Below are 14,419 nucleotides of genomic sequence, written 5' to 3'. Positions count from 1 at the left end.
ACCTGTTATTACAAGTCATTTCAATTCTGGTGACGGATTCCGGCCACCGGTGACGAATTCCGGCCACCGGTGACGAATTCCGGTCACCGGCAACCGGCGACATATTCCGGCCGTCCGGTCATCTTCCACTGGAGAAGAAGACCGGACGGCGACAGGCGGCCGTCCGGTCGCCGGTGGTCGGAATCCATCGCCGAAATTAAAATGACATGTAATAACAGGTCATTTCGATTTTTGGGCTTCATTGACCCAATTTGACATGTTTGAGTGTTTAATTGAACTTTTTTAAAGTTTAGGGGCCAAATTGATCTTTAGGGTAAAGTTTAGGGGCCTATTTGACCATTTTCTCAAAAAAAAAAAAAAAAAATAACAACCACAATTAGAAAATAAATGTAATAATAAAATCTATCTATTAATATAATTAAGTACAAGTCTAATAATTTCTAACTAAATATATATATATATATATATATATATATATATATATATATATATATATATATATGAGAAAGAGTAGTTATACTATCAGAACAACATCATCACCATTTGTCCAAGTTCAATGCCTACCCACCCATCACCATTATCCTCCCCATCCTCAACTACTACAGAATGGCAATCTGCGTCTGAAATAAATAACAATCATCATCATCACCGCTATCTTCATCATCATCACTACTATCATCATCATCATCATCATCATCATCATCATCATCATCATCACTGCTATCGTTATCATAATCACCATCATCATCATCAATGGATTCATTATTGATCCATTCAAGAAAAAGGTGGAACAAAGAGAAAAGGATAACCAGGATAAGTTGAAAAACTATAATGGTACTCATAAAACTGAATAAAATTATATAATTGATATTTCTGGAATGATATAAAATTGATGCTTGTAATAAAAGACAATAAAACCATATCAACAAAATAATCTTAGTAAACATGATTAATTATTATAGTAGCTTGTAAAATGTAGTAGCTTGTAGAATGATATATAAAATTAACTCCAGCCTGCAGGGTTTTTATAGTATGATTAGTTATTATGTTTAATGATTCTAGTATGATTGGGAAACCCTAAATTAATATTAAATGAGTTAATATTTTAGATTTTAGTATAATTGGGAAATCCTAAATTAATCTGAAACGCCTTTCAAAAAAAATAAATCCTAAACGAATGAAAATTTTAGTATGATAAATTTTAATTTAATTAGGATTTTAATATGATGGGTAACCAGTACGCACAGAAATGTATATCTATCTACTATCTATTTTGAAAAAGCACGTAAGTCTTGAATGCAAGATTTAGCTTAAGAAATTAATTTTATTTCAATTATAAAGCTGGACTAGATGCAATCCTATTCCAGATATAATAACGAACATAAAATAAATAGCAATAAATGAAAGCATGCACCAGGATATGTTCATGCTGTTCGGAGCCTCACTCCTACGTCTGCGGGGCCACTCACATCAACCCAAATCCACTATGATAAAAACGGAGTACAAGAGGAGAGTTAATTACACACTACAGTATAACCTATAACTACTCCAGAACCTACTCCAGTGGATACGATGTGCAGGAGATCTTCATTGCTTCATGATCTGATTACGAGCCATTCTTCACACTCAACAGTACAGTATATATTTGGTATAGATGAACCAAGACTTTCAGAGTAAAACAATGTGAAAGAGTGCGTGAAAAAAATGCTAACCAAAGTAGCATTATATATAGGTAGAAAATGATCCTTTGATCCACAAAAGGAGCACTCTTCCCTTCCTTGATTTCGGCTGCTCCAGTAGATTTAGATCTCCCTTTTTATAGGGTCTTGAATAAATGATTTGAAGAAGCTTCATACCTCCTGGATTACTTTCTTGCGCTGATCCAGTCAACTACTCTAGACGTTATGACTAATCCAGCAACTAATTCAGAACTACTTTGACAACTAATCTAAGCCAATATTAAAAGGTTTAAATGTGCAACATATTTACACTTACAATCTCCCCCTTTGGCTATTAGTTGACAAAACTACCAAAAGATATCATCGGCTTTAAAAGACAAAATCATTGCCAGATGAATAAAAGATACAATTGATAAGCGGACTAGTCACTAGTCAGGAGTAGCTAGACACACACCCTTCTTAGACTTAACCAATGTTGTGCCAGAGAATTCAAACACAATTAAAGCATACAAGCACATAGAGAATTAAACACAAAGAGAACACAAAGCACATATATTTCACATAAGGTAGCTGCGTAGCATTTATCACAGAGTCAATGCAAAACACGCAACAACTTAACACATAGCTACACATAGTTTAGAAGCAAAATAGAGATAGAGCACACCACATTATTCACTGGCACTTATGGTAAGTCAAAAGAACAAACTCCCCCTTACTACGTGCACTCCCCCTTTTTGTCAAGCTAATGTACAAAGAGAAGCAACAGGACTGGGTGGAGGAGGAGGAGGTCTCCAAGGCTTCATCACCACCAGCAGGAGCAGCAGTAGAAGCATCCTCAAGAGAGGCAACGTGTTGATTTGTGCGGAGCAGCTGAGCCTCGGCAGTAGAGATGGAAGACTGAAGAGCAAGAGATGCATCCTTCATGGTAGCAATGTGTGAAGAGAGAAAAGTGACTTGCTGTCGAAGAACAGCCAGTGTCGAAGCAGAATCAGCAGTAGAAGCAGTCGGTGTAGAGCCTATGCCTGTCGCTAGAGGATCAGCTGGAGCAGGAGCAGGTGGAACTGATGAGAGAGTGGCCCGATCATCATAGTGCGACCTTTGGAAGATGCGAGAGTCCATAGATGTCTTGTGAGTAATATGACAAAGCTCTTCGTTAGAATAAAGTTGTAGTCCTTGTTGTTGTAGAATCCCGGTGATAAGACATGGAAACGGGAGATGAATCTTGGCTTCATTCTTCTTAGCAAAACTCATAATGTGATGATAAATAAGATGACCAAGATCAATGGGTAGTTGATGCCTGACTTTGTATAACAGAGAAGCCATTTTCTTGGTGACGGTATGCACAGAAACATTTGGAATCCAGTTGCTTGATGCTAAACGGAATAGAATAGAGTAAACAACCGTAAAAACATTCGAAGGAAGACCATCTTTCAGCCAGACAGTAACCTCATTGTGAGTAAGATGCGATGCAAGAAAGTCCCCAGCAGGCTCAAATAGATCATCACAAGCATCACGCTGAAAATAAGCATTAATAATAGATGGACTGAAATCATACCAAACATCCCTTAAGAAAACTTGATGATAGTGTGGAGAAGCCAGTAGGAGAGAATCAGATTGGAGATTTGCATAGAATTCCGGAATAAGCCAAGCAGAGTAGACACCCACATTCTAAACAGTCTGAAGAAGATTTTGAGCACGAAGAAGAGGAATGATGTTGCACGTGCGGATGAGATACTCAATACTGAAATTCTTCGCACGTGCGCAGGAGAAAGCAGAATAGACCTGAACATTGTCTCCTTGGATACCTTAGAGGTCTTGGACTTAGACGACGCTGCTGGCTTTGGGGCAGGAGCAGAGGCTGGAGGAGGAGCTGGAGCAGACATGCCAGTCCTCAATCTAGTACGCAAAGCAAGGCCAGACAGCCGATGTTCAGATCGTTTACTCGGGCGAGTTTCGGACACAAATTCAACATCTTCAGACAGGTTTAATTTCCTCTTAGCCGCTGGAGCTGGGACAGGTGCAACTGGAGTTTCATCTGGATCAGTAATCTTGGCCTTCCCTTTGGCCTTAGAGGATGCAAACGGCACTGTGATAACTGGGACAGCCCTTTGTGCACGGGCAGTATTGGGCATATTGGCAATGATATCAGACATAATAGCTGCTTGAACGGATGGATCCTCAGGCTCAGAGACTATGTCGTGAATAGAAACCCCAACATCATCTGGAACAGATCCTGGAGCAGAGGCAGGATCGGCAGCTGGAGCAGCGACTGGAGTAGATGCTGTACCAGAGACTGGATCTTGCGAGTGCTCAGTCATTTTGGGAATGTTCTCGTCTGAGCGTTGTAGTAGGGAACCTGTGAAAGCAATTGCAGACAGAGGCACAAGAGACAGACCGACAGAGGGATCCTAAGCCAAAATATATCGCAACAACACAAAGAAGCCAACACACAACCAAAGCGATAAAGGCAAATTAGAACACAAGGATGCGATGCATGCCTAGAAAATAGCAACAAGTGATTGCTTCCTAAGAGGATAAAGAAATCAAACCGTAGATTGAGCCCGTAGCTGTCGAGCTCGAAGCTCTGCCTGAAGATCACCTTCGTCGAATATTTCATCAAGAGGCCAAGGATCATCAGTGATTCCTGTAGCTCTAGCAAAAATTTCCTTTGAATCTCGCACGGATAATTCCTCCATTAGAGCTTGATGTCGAAGCAGAGTTGCAAGAACACGGCGAGATGTGAGATCCAGAATTGGAGCTGTGCCTCAAAGGATTGGCGATAAAGATCCAATCGCTCATCTTCCCTAAGGTAAAATAGGAAAGGGTTAAGATCAGAATGGCTAGCCATGTGTGAGATAGGAGATTCCGGATCAATTTTGTAGAAGATTTAGCCTAGGATTCGAATTTTAGAAGGAAAGATTGGGAAGAGTTTAAAGGAAAGTGGGAGAGAAATTAGGGATTGGATTCTAAAAGAATGGGGAAGAAGGCGGTGGTGTATAACAGCCAGGAGAGAGAAAAAATTAATAAATAAAATAAGGCATATAGTGCGGTCAAAGGGGACTTATTTTCCAGTCTGGAGTACTGACTGGAGTAGAGAGAGGATTTGGAGGATTTTCTGGATTAAACCTGAAAAGGGAAAACAAAAACACAAAAAAAAGAAATACAAAAAAAAACTTTATTATTCCACACAAAGAAAACTTAGATGGCAAACCTGCACACTCCAAGAGCAGCTCGGAGTAATTCAAATCTTGTGTTATCAAGAGGTTTTGTAAAAAGATCAGCTAGGTTTTTCTCCGTTGAAATGTACTCCAGGTTGATCTCCTTGTCTTCTACTAGTTTTCTTATGAAATGATGCCGTATTTCAATATGTTTAGTTCGGGAATGTTGAACTGGATTCTTTGAGATGTTGATGGCACTGGTATTGTCGCAATAGAGTGTCATGTATTCTTGATGTAAACCATAATCTTGGAGCATTTGTTTCATCCATAGGAGCTGCGTACAACAGCTACCAGCTGCTATATATTAAGCTTCAGCTGTGCTGAGAGATATCGAATTTTGTTTCTTACTTAGCCAGACAACTAAGTTCTTTCCAAAAAAGAAACACCCACCAGAGGTACTTTAGCGATCATCTGCATTTCCGGCCCAGTCGACATCACTGTATCCTACAAGATTCAGGTTAGTATCATTCGAAAACCAAATGCCGTAATTTAGAGTACCTTTGATGTATTTAATGATTCTTTTCACGGCTTTGAGATGTGACTCTTTAGGAGCCGCTTGAAACCTGGCACATATTCCAACACTTAGCATAATTTCTGGACGACTTGCTGTTAGGTACAGTAGACTTCCGATCATGCTCCTGTATAGAGTAGGATCGATAGGCTTTCCTGATTCATCTTTGCATAATTTTGTAGTTGTAGATATTGACGTTCGTGCTTCTTTAGCTGACTCAAGTCCAAACTTCGTTAGAAGTCCTTTTGCATATTTCTCTTGGGATATAAATATACCTTCATTGGTTTGTTGAACCTGTAGTCCTAGAAAATAGGTTAGTTCACCGATCATACTCATTTCGAATTCCTGTTGCATGACTTGAACCAGTTGATCTGTAGCACCTGTTTGAGTGGAACCAAAGATAATATCGTCAACATAAACCTGAGCTATTGTTATATGTTTACCTGACCTTTTGATAAAGAGGGTTTTGTCGACTCCCCCTCGGTTGTAGCCGTGCTGGAGAAGATACTGGGATAGTCTTTCATACCAGGCCCTTGGAGCTTGTTTTAGGCCATATAGAGCCTTGTCCAGTTTGTAAACATGGTCAGGATGATGAGGGTCTTCGAAGCCTTTAGGTTGAACAACATATATATCTTCGGATAGATATCCATTTAGAAATGCCGTTTTGACATCCATCTGAAACAACTTTATTCCTAGAGCACACGCTATACATAGTAGAAGGCGAATAGATTCTAGGCGTGCCACAGGTGAAAACGTCTCTTCATAGTCGATACCTTCAATTTGAGAGTAGCCTTGTGCAACCAGTCTTGCTTTGTTGCGAGCGATATTTCCAGCTGAATCAGTCTTGTTGCGAAAGATCCACTTTGTTCCTACAACATTTACACCGTTAGGTTTAGGGACTAGATTCCATACCTTGTTATGTTCAAATTGTCAGAGTTCTTCCTGCATGGCTTTAATCCAGTGTTCATAAGATAGAGCTTCTTTTACCATCTTGGGTTCAATCTTTGACGTATAACATGTATACCCTGCAAGCTCAAGGTAATTTCTCTTAATACCTCTAGTTCGTACTCCGGAGGATGGATCTCCTATGATGTTTTGTGTAGGATGATCTTTGTGATAGCAACTTCGAGTGCTCCAGCATTTGGTTCTGGACCAAGTTCTGGACTAGGAGATGGAGGAGTCGGAGTAAGATCTGATGACGTAGTTTCAGGAGGTTCTGGATCATTTTTGTCGGATTCTGGAGTAATTCCGGAGTCAGAGACTCTTATAACCTCAGTTATTTCATCTGGTTGATCGTCAACAACCATATTTGCTGATTCCATGATGGATTTTGTGACTTTGTTGTAGACGCAGTAGGCACGACTATTCGTTGAGTAACCAAGAAAGTATCATTCATCACTTTTAGGTTCAAATTTTCCAGTTGGGCTTCGGTCCTTCAAAATAAAACACCGTGAGCTAAAAATATGAAAGTAGTTGATATTAGGCTTCTTACCTTTCCATATTTCATACGGAGTGTGATGCGTTCCAGGTCGTAGATATACTCGGTTTATCGTGTGACAGGCAGTACTTACTGCTTCAGCCCAAAATCTCTGAGGAAGTCTTTGGCATTGAGTAATACCCGAGTCATCTCTTGAATCGTCCAATTCTTTCTTTCAACAACGCCATTTTGCTGTGGTGTTTTAGGTGCTGAATATTCATGAGAGATACCAACCGATGCACACCAATCATCAAACATTTGATTGTCGAATTCACGTCCGTGATCACTTCTAATGCGTATGATTGGCTCATCTTTCTCTTTTTGGAGCTTTTGAGCTAGGGCTTTGAAGGCTTCAAAAGCTTCTGACTTTTCCCTTAGAAAACTGACCCACGAAAATTGAGAAAAATTGTCAACACAAACTAAAATGTACCTTTTACCTCCAATGCTTTCTGTTCTGGTAGGTCCTATAAGATCCATGTGAATGAGTTCCAAGCAGTGTGTAGTATTGATCATATTTTGAGGGGTATGAGCTGCTCTAGATTGTTTTCCAGCTTGACATGCACTGTATACTCCGGCTATTTCTACCTTGATGTTGGGTAGACCTCTTACACCCTCAATCTTGATCAGCTTTTCCAGAGAGCGATAATTTAAGTGACCCATTTTTTGATGCCATAATTTTGATTCTTTTATGCTGGACCTGTAACAAAAGGAATCGTTAGTAAGTATATAGCAATTATCAGAAGAGCGTTTACCTTCCATGACGCAGTTCTTTTGATAGTCTGTAACATTGTAGCTGTCCTTGGTGAAGCAGACTTTCCATTGCTGATCACATAATTGGATTATGCTTATAAGATTTGCATGAAGGCCTTCTACCAGAAGAACTTGTTTTAGTTTGGGTAGCCCTGTGACATTTAGAGTACCAATTCCAGTGATCTTTCCCTTAACTCCGTCGCCGAAAGTCACTTCTCCTGTACTTCCTTTTATATTGTTTAGGAACTTAGCATCTCCCGTCATATGATGTGAACACCCACTGTCAAAGTACCATCTTTATTTTCTGTTAGAACTTGTAGAGTGGAAGGAGACATGGCAGATGAAATCACTTTTCTTCACCCAGATTTGCTTAACAAACGGGGTGATAAACTTTTTGGTGTATTTCTCAACACGTTGGTCTTTGTAGAAGTAGAAGCACTCCGGTTTCGTATGTCCACATACCGTGCAATAATGACATATAGGATTATAAAATCTAATCTTGGTAGCCTTTTTACTTGGAGCAAATTTGACTTGACGTTGCGCTGTACTACTTTCTGGACTATCTTGATGTGCTCCAGTGATTGAATTCGGGCCTGTGGCTTTGATGAAAAGTGTGACAGCTTTGTCCTTTCCTACTGAGTATCCTAACCCATACTTCGTGGATGCCTTTCGACCAAAATCCAAAATTTGGTCTAAGGTGGATGTGTTATCCATCATTTTTATCTTGCGTTTGAGTTGCTCCAGCTCATTTTTGAGTTCTTCTAGCTCATGTTTGAGAGTTTATTCTTTCTTGTGACTAGCTTCAATGATGCTGTCCCTGTCAGATATTTTAGATAGATACACCTTTTTGGCATTTTCTAGGATGCTAACCTGACTAGACAGAGATCTATTAACTTTTACAAGAATTTCCCATTTAGCATACAATTTCCTATATTCTACTTCAAACGAAGGAGCAGGCAAATCTTGATCTTCTGATGACACATACTCTTCAATTTCAAATTCTTCACCAGTTATTGAGTCAGGAACAGTAGTTGTGAGGGCTTTAAAGGCAACAAAGTTCCCCGAGATCTCATCTGGATCAGATCCTAGATCAGTTTCTGGTTCATCATCATCACTCCAGGTAAGGGCGACATTCATCGACTTCTTCCGTCTTAGGTAGGCTGGACATTCAGCTTGCACATGACCATATCCTTCATATTCATAGCACTTGATCCCTTTGCCTCCGATTTTTTCTTTGGATTGAGAGTTTCTTGATGTGCCTGATCGTTGGTTGGACGAGTTTGGTTTTTGATTGTTTCGAATAGCACTCGACCCCGATCCTTTTTTACTTTGAAAGACACCAAATTTTCCAGTTTGTCGTTGTCTTACCTGTTGCAACAATTTAGAAAAACCTTTAGTTAAGAAAACTACTGGATCATCACTTACCTCATCAGGATCAGAAACTGCTCAAGCGTCTTCGACAGAGAAAGCTATGGTTTTTCCTTTTGTTTCAGGACCGCCTAAAATTTCCATCTCATAGGTTTGTAGACTTCCCATCAATTGTTGTACTGTTTTCTTTTCCCATCCATCGTGCTCCTGAATAGTTGTAACTTTCATGCGAAACCTTGGAGGGAGTGAGCGAAGAATCTTTTTAACAAGTCTTTCTTGAGTGATTGGCTCGCCTAAGATGCTTGCCCTATTGGCTAGTTCTTGCACCCGAGCATGAAAATCCACTATAGTTTCATCATCTTTCATCTTTAGATCTTCAAAGTCTGTTTGAACCATTTGTAGTTTGGATTGTTTAACTGATGCGGTTCCTTCATAGGTAGTTTCTAAGGCATCCCAAGCTTCTTTTGCCGAATCACCCCTGCAACAATCGTAAACTGACTCTCATGCATTAATGAGAAAATAATATCTAAAGCTTTATGATTGTAGCTGGCGGTAGTCATCTCAGTCTCTGTCCATTCTTCCTCTGGTTTGAAGGCTGGAAGATCTCCTGTATTGTCTCCATCTTTGGTAGGATGAGACCAACCAGTGAGAACAGCCCTCCAGACATTCTCTCCTTGAGCTCGTAGATGCATTTTGGTGTGTGCCTTCCAGTACGCATAGTTGTCACCTGTTAGTTCAGGAGGTGCTCTATGTCGTTCCATGCTGTAAAACTCAATGCACAGTGAGCAACAAGTAAACTAGACAAGCAGAAATAACAACAGATATTGAGATCTTGAGTTCAAAAAACACGTGATAGCCAGATCGATTAGACTAGTAATTTAAGTCCCCGGGCTCTGATACCAATTGAAAAAGCACGTAAGTCTTGAATGTAAGATTTAGCTTAAGAAATTAATTTTATTTCTATTATAAAGCTGGACTAGATGCAATCCTATTCCAGATATAATAACGAACATAAAATAAATAGCAGTAAAAGAAAGCATGCACCAGGATATGTTCACGCTGTTCGGAGCCTCACTCCTATGTCTGCGGGGCCACTCACATTAACCCAATTCCACTATGATAAAAACGGAGTACAAGAGGAGAGTTAATTACACACTACAGTATAACCTATAACTACTCCAGAACCTACTCCAGTGGATCCGATGTTCAGCCGATCTTCAATGCTTCATGATCTGATTACGAGCCATTCTTCACACTCGACAGTACAGTATATATTTGGTATAGATGAACCAAGACTTTCAGAGTAAAACAATGTGAAAGAGTGCGTGAAAAAAATGCTAACCAAAGTAGCATTATATATAGGTAGAAAATGATCCTTTGATCCACAAAAGGAGCACTCTTCCCTTCATTGATTTCGGCTGCTCCAGTAGATTTAGATCTCCCTTTTTATAGAGTCTTGAATAAATGATTTGAAGAAGCTTCATACCTCCTGGATTACTTTCTTGCGCTGATCCAGTCAACTAGTCCAGACGTTATGACTAATCCAGCAACTAATCTAGAACTACTTTGATATCTAATCTAAGCCAATATTAAGAGGTTTAAATGTGCAACATATTTACACTTACATATCTATCTATCAGTCTATATATATATATATATATATATATATATATATATATATATATATATATATATATATATATATATATATATATATATATATATATACACATATATATATATATATATATATATACACACACACACACTAATAAGAGCCCAAGAGAGTTAGGCCTATAATGGGTAGAAAAAATGGCGATCAAATTTTTTAATCAAATGAATGGTTCAGATGGATCAGATTTTAAATTTTCCTTGAGATTTACTAATTTATCCTTAATGAATATGATTATCCGTTAACTTTTCCGTTTATTATATTTTCCGTTAACTTATGTTAGTTCACCGTTAACTTACTCATTGATTTAAATAAGAAAGGTCTTAGGTTCGAACCTCATTCCAATCAAAAGTTGGCATAATTAGTACTCTATTTTACTCTTATTAAATTAAAATAATAATTTAGTAGCAACAACAAAAAATAATACATATGCATTTCGTTAATTTAGAATTATCTGTCTACAATGCCTTTATTAAAAAAAAATTATTCATTATCAATAAATTAAATAAGAGAAATAATTTCATTACTTATATTGTCTTTATTTTTCTCCAATATAAAAATTCTTTATTATCAATTATATTCGCTACATTGTTTCTACAATGTCTTTATTAAATTAGCGGATTATATTAGTAATTAGCGTTAGCGGATTATATTAGCGGATTTGACTAGCGAATTATATCAACGGTTGGTAAAAAGATATTTGAAAAAATTAGCTTTTAAAATTAACATTTAAAATACATAAGGGTACACAAATAATAATAATAATAATAATAATAATAATAATAATAATAATAATAATAATAATAAAATTGTTTTAATAATTTTTTTTTTAAAATATAGATGTGTTTTGGGGAAATCATTCTCAAAAACGCTAAGTAAAAATATTGTAAATTGCAATGTTTGTATTTTTAGTGGTTGGGAACAAATTATTGCTTCACACTGTTGAATAACCAAAACACTTTGTTTAGTATTTTGATCTTTGGGTTACATCATATTTACCAATCGTCCAATATCTTAAATTTTTAAAATTTTTTTTGAATGTTAGTGACTCTATTACAATGGAGTATCCGTTCATATACTTTCTCAACCTACTGAAACACAAAAAACCAATAACGCCTCCATTGAGGCTCGAACTCACAACTTTCCAAATAAAAGTCCAACCCGGATACCATTAGACCACATAGTCTGGATTTTTTAAATTTTTAGTACATCTAAATTCCTTAAATTAGAAACTTCTTTATCCATAATAATTTATTCAACAATAATGGTTGAACTAAATGAACACTGAGCAACTCACCTAAAGGACCGGTACCGTTGAGTCATTCATTGATCTTTTATATATTCACATTCATTAAATATATTAGAACCCTTTGCGACAAAAATACTTGGTTACTATTTAAATTTTTTTTAGTAATAATTATAATGAATCCTCTATATTACATTGTATTCATATACTATAAATTACATATTTAAATAAACAAATTAGACATTAAATTACTTATGTTGAACTTCTCATATATAATCTTGTATTGATATACTTTCAAATATTTATTTAATTATAAACATTGGGTAGAAAAAATAACCATCAAATTATTAAAACAAATGAATAATTCAGATTGTTCATTTATTTTTCCTTGAGATTTCCTAATTTATCCTTAATTATATGATTATTCGATCCGTTAACTTTTCCATTAAGTACTGTTCACCGTTAGTCTAATTCTAATATTAAAATCTAATATAGAATTATAACTACAACATTAATCTAATCTAATTCTAATATTAAATTCTTAATAGAACTCTAATCACAAATCCGACTAATTATGCTGTGAGCACGTGCCCACCTTGCAAGGTGGGCACGGTTCCATATCCATAATTTCTATACTGTAGATTCATAACTTATATACTGTAGATCCATAATTTCTATATTGTAGATTCATAAAATTTATACTTTAGATTCCAATTGTTGAACTCTGTTTTCACAGATTAGAGAACTATATGTTCATAATTGATAACTATAAATTTTAGAAATTATGAATTTACAATATTGAAATTATGAATCTACAGTACAGATATTATGAATCTGCAGTATAGAAATTATGAATCTACTGTATAGAAATTATGAATTTACTGTATTTAAATTATGAATCTACGGTTTAGAAATTATGAATCTAACGTATAGAAATTATGGATCTACAGTATATAAATTATGAATTTATAGTATAAAAATTATGGATATGGAACTATGCCCACCTTGCAATGTCCTTGTTTGACAATTAGCAGTTAGCGGTTAGCGTTAGTGGATTATATTAGCGGATTTGACCAGCGAATTATATCAACTGTTGGTAAAAAGATATTTGAAAAATTAATCGTTTAGATTAACATGTAAAATGACCTAAGGCTATACATATATTTAATAATAATAATAATAATAATAATAATAATAATTGTTTTAAAAAAATAAAAAAATATATAATTAAGCCAATCATATTAACTACTTGGGGGATTTATTGACAAAAAGAGTATTCAAATCACACAATAAATTGAAGTGGAAAACTACCTTGCAATGTCCTTGTTTGGCAATAAGCAGTTAGCTCTTCAATATTTGTATATATTTAATATTTTATACCCTAATTTTTATTTTCTCTCCGTTATGCCCCATATTTGATTTCAACCATACCTATACAATTATTTTATTGACAATTATAATCAATCTTGACTATATTATCTTGCATTTGTAAACTTAGAATTATCTATTTAAATACGTAAATTCAACATTCAATTATCTATGCATGAACAATTCCAATATAATTTTGTCTTGATATACTTTAAAGTACTTATTTAAAAAAAAACATTGGACATTATCCCAATCGCGCAATACGCGTAAAAAACTAGTTATATATATAAATATATACATTACATACACAAATAATTGATTATGCTAATGCTAAATGAAGAAAAACAAAAAGGAATTTTAATTACGTCAATGGCGTATTGTGCCCCGCAGAGCATGACTCGATGACTCAACTGGGCGCACAAGGAGCCCCCCTCACTTTGAGAGGTTGCTCCCACACTGCCGCTGGTGAGACTTGATCCCTAGTCATTCTTCTAAAGTTTCACCTCTATAACCAGTTGAGCTACCCATACGGGCGTATTGCAACAAATCATAATTTAATTGATGGGTAACAATTAATTTTATTTAATTTATACTAATTACTTATTTAATTGATGGGTAACCTTTAATTTTAATTAATTTATACTAATTATTTATTTATTTGTTTTTATAATTTATTTATCTCCTTAATATATAGAGATTAGATTTTATGATTGTTATTTCTTTGCTAGCCTTGAAATATTATAGTTCCAATCCTTTTACGAGGGCCGTTCCAATAAAAATTGGGGCCACGTGCTGTATTTTAATTTGGGCCTCATTTTTTCAAGTAATTTCTATATATAAATAATAGTTGTTCAAAAAGTTGTGTCAAAAATTCAAAACATAAATATTGATTAAATTTTTTCCAATCTCACAATCATCTTGATCTTCTATATGAAGATTAACATCTAACAATTTTTTCTTGGCATTATCTTTTTGCTCATCTATTTAATTTTTTTGTAATGAATTTTTCAAGAGTTCCCTTTTGAGATTGAATTAGTTGCTCAATTCTTCTTTTCTTTTTACGCTTCTCAACCTCATATGAATATTTTCTAGAACACATAAAATCCTAAGGAAAAAATAAAAATTTATTT

The sequence above is a fragment of the Ipomoea nil genome, unplaced genomic scaffold (assembly GCF_001879475.1).
Source record: "Ipomoea nil cultivar Tokyo-kokei standard unplaced genomic scaffold, Asagao_1.1 scaffold0114, whole genome shotgun sequence".
Classification (NCBI taxonomy): Eukaryota; Viridiplantae; Streptophyta; class Magnoliopsida; order Solanales; family Convolvulaceae; genus Ipomoea; species Ipomoea nil.
Note: the sequence above shows the minus strand (reverse complement) of the source record.